Consider the following 3,059-nt stretch of genomic DNA (forward strand, 5'->3'; position numbering starts at 1 on the left):
AAAACTTGTGACCTGGGAAGTGCACCAAGTACTGCAGTGAATATGCTGATCCATAGGTATCAATAGAGAAGACTTCAACAAGGAGGTTTCTTAAGGATCAGAAGGATTCCTAGACTGCTTTGGACTGGAAGCACAAGATCTCTGAGTGAAAATGGAGAAGGGCACTGGCTGTAAACATGCCAACAAGAACCATTTGATTAAAATTGTAACAAAACTAAATAATTGAACCATTTTGGTATGAGCAGGCTGGGAAAATTTACCAGATTTTTGCAAAATTAATGTAGTTTTGCTCTGGGGTTATCTACTGTCTCAGGCAAGTCCCCGATTTTACATCTTTAGATATTGTTATTAGTTGAACAGAATGATGAAGAGCCATTTGCCTATTGAAAAAATAATAGAGAAAAGATTATATGCCCTGTGTAAACAACTGTAATCAGAAGTTATGGGGTAGTAAATGGACCAGCTCAGTATGGAAGCAATTAGTTATCCCAGATAATCGAAATCACTGGGATTCTGAAAGCACAGTATTACATATACACAACTGGTTCCTCCCCCAGAAAGCCCCCCAAGTGCATTATAAGCTGCTGTGTTTCCCCTGCCACTCTCTAGCATGGCACAAACAATTAGCTAGCAGCTAATTGTCCAGACAACAACATCCACCTGAAGTTTTGCCATGGAACAAAAAAGTCCCCAGCGTGCTTGCTGAATTCCTGCAGGCAGCAGCAGTCACTGCCACCTTGCCTTGCTCCTCAGACACTCTTCACACTAGTGCACTGTCCCTGCAGTGCCACTGACCTTTCTGCTGATGGTAAGGCACCATCAAGGCTCCCAGAACAGCTTCCATCATCACAAGAATTTGGAAGTCCCAAAGCATTTGTGCTGTGGCAGTCTCACCACATGGACCTACAGTTACACAGCCTGTTTAGAGATCACTCCCCCTCACCACAGCTGGCAGGGTGACACTTCTGATCAAAGATCAGCTTTGTCACCAATCTCAGTGCCACCTCCTGTGGCAGTGAACTGATCCACTTGACTCATCTGCATCCCTTCCCAGCCTCAACTCACTGCAAAGCCACCTACCATCCGTGATTCTCACCTGCAGTACTGCATCCAGGTCTGGGGCCCTCAATATAGGAAGGACATGGACCTGATGGAGCACGTCCAGAGGAGGGCCACGAAAATAATCAGGGGATTGGAGCACCTCTGCTATGAGTTCAAGCTGAGGGAGCTGGGGTTGTTCAGCCTGGAGATGAGGAGGCTCTAGGGAGACCTAATAGCAGCCTGCCAGTACCTGAAGGAGGCCTAGAAGAAGGAGGGAGAGAGGCTGTTTACACAAGCCTGCAGTGATAGGATGAAGGGCAATGGCTTCCAACTAGAAAAGAGCAGATTTAGATTGGATATTAGGAACAGGTTCTTTACTATGAGGGTGGTGGAACACTGGAACAGGTTGCCCAGGGAGGTGGTTGGGGCCTCGTCCCTGGAGATATTCAAAGTGGAGCTGAACAGGGCTCTAGGCAACCTGATCCAGTTGAGGATGCCTCTCCTTACTGCAGAGGGGGGTTGAACCTTTGGACATCCCTTCCAACCCAGACCATTCTATGATTCTATGATCTCCAGAGGTTCCTTCTAACACCTACCATTCTACAATTCTATGTGCATTGGGTCAGTACAGATTTGTTGACTAAAGGCAAATTAACTTAGCTGATAAAAGAGAACTACTGTAAAATTAAATCAGTTTCTAGTCTAATTTATTAATTGCACTGGTATGAACTGTTGTGCCAACATCTCAGGTGTGGTGGGCACAGCGCAGCTGCAGCTGGTGATACAGGTGCTCTGCACTTTTCACCACTCCCTCTCCAGGCTGCTGACAAGAGTATCAGACCTCCATTTCACAATACACTGTTTAATATCACACCTTGAGTGGTATTTTTTCAGTCTGAGAAGTTCTGACAGGCTCTGCTCAAAGCTGGGCAGAACCCTGAGGAGCAGAACTTGCACCGAGGCATCACTGCCCTCACCCCAGTCCTGCACAGCTGATGGAAACAAGACAAAGTGAGCAGCCACTCAGAGAGCTGGTCTCTGCAAGGCCCCTCTGGAAACAGGCCCCTCTCAGGGAGGGTTTGAAATGTCCTCAACAACTCTTTTTTAAGCCACTTCTTCAGGCTGCTTTCCTTGTGGCTTGGCAGCAGCCAGTGCCACACTCCTGGCTTGTTGCACGGTGGTCAATTCCATACTGAATGGTGAACTGAGGCATTGTAGTAGCAACCGGGAGTAGCTTTTCCATCCCCTGGGCACTGAAGGAAGGTGGCCTGGCTCCTCAGAGCACTGAAGAGCCACCAGCATGGCCAGCAAAGCAGGACACGGGGCCAACCCCGCGCAGGCGCAGCGCAGCAATTTTCACCTTCATTCACAGCCTCACTCTTGCAACTGCCTCTTCAGACACTCCCAAACTCGTTTGGTTATCAGGCTGAGAATCTTGAGATTTTCTGTTTAGCTGCCACGGTCCCTCCTCGGGTTGTGGAGAAGAAGAGGGACATCGGTGGACACCCCCTGGCACTGCTTTCCCCACACTATTCAAGAGCTAACGCTGACATGTTTGGCTTTCAACGAAAAGCGTTTCAAAGCCCCTCTCCTCGACCCGTTTCTGCAGACCTGACGCCCGGCGAGCTGAGGCTGGGGGTTTGTGTTTCTCCTGTTGAAGAGGAGCTCTGAGTAGCTGTGATTTGCTCCTCGGGTTGCCGGCGATGCTCAGCCCGGTGCTCTCAGCCCTGCTCTGTGCTGCTGGGTGGGTAGGAGGGGTGAGCCGGGGAGGGGGGCTCTCTGAGGGGAGGAGGTACAACTTTAGAAGTCTCCATAGTCTTTTCCTTACAGGAAACACATCCTGTTAATGTTTGACTGCTGTGGCAGTGGCTCTGTTTGTTGCAGTCGACTACGCCCTGAGGCTCACCAAAAACAGCCACAAAAACAGCCATTTCCTCTTGGTGGAGAGGTGGGGGGGGGCCTTTTCCTCACAGCAGTGGCTGTTCTCCGGTCCCTGCACTCGCAGCTCGGATCTTCGG

The 3,059-nt window shown here is 49.6% G+C and overlaps 1 protein-coding gene across 1 annotated transcript in view; it reads right to left on the bottom strand.

The window, feature by feature from the left end:
* Nucleotides 1-3,059, bottom strand: part of IFT140 (intraflagellar transport 140) — a 61,382-nt gene that overhangs the window by 13,928 nt on the left and 44,395 nt on the right. The gene's annotated exons all lie outside the window — the stretch shown is intronic.

The sequence above is a fragment of the Indicator indicator genome, chromosome 22 (assembly GCF_027791375.1).
Source record: "Indicator indicator isolate 239-I01 chromosome 22, UM_Iind_1.1, whole genome shotgun sequence".
In the NCBI taxonomy this organism is placed as follows: Eukaryota; Metazoa; Chordata; class Aves; order Piciformes; family Indicatoridae; genus Indicator; species Indicator indicator.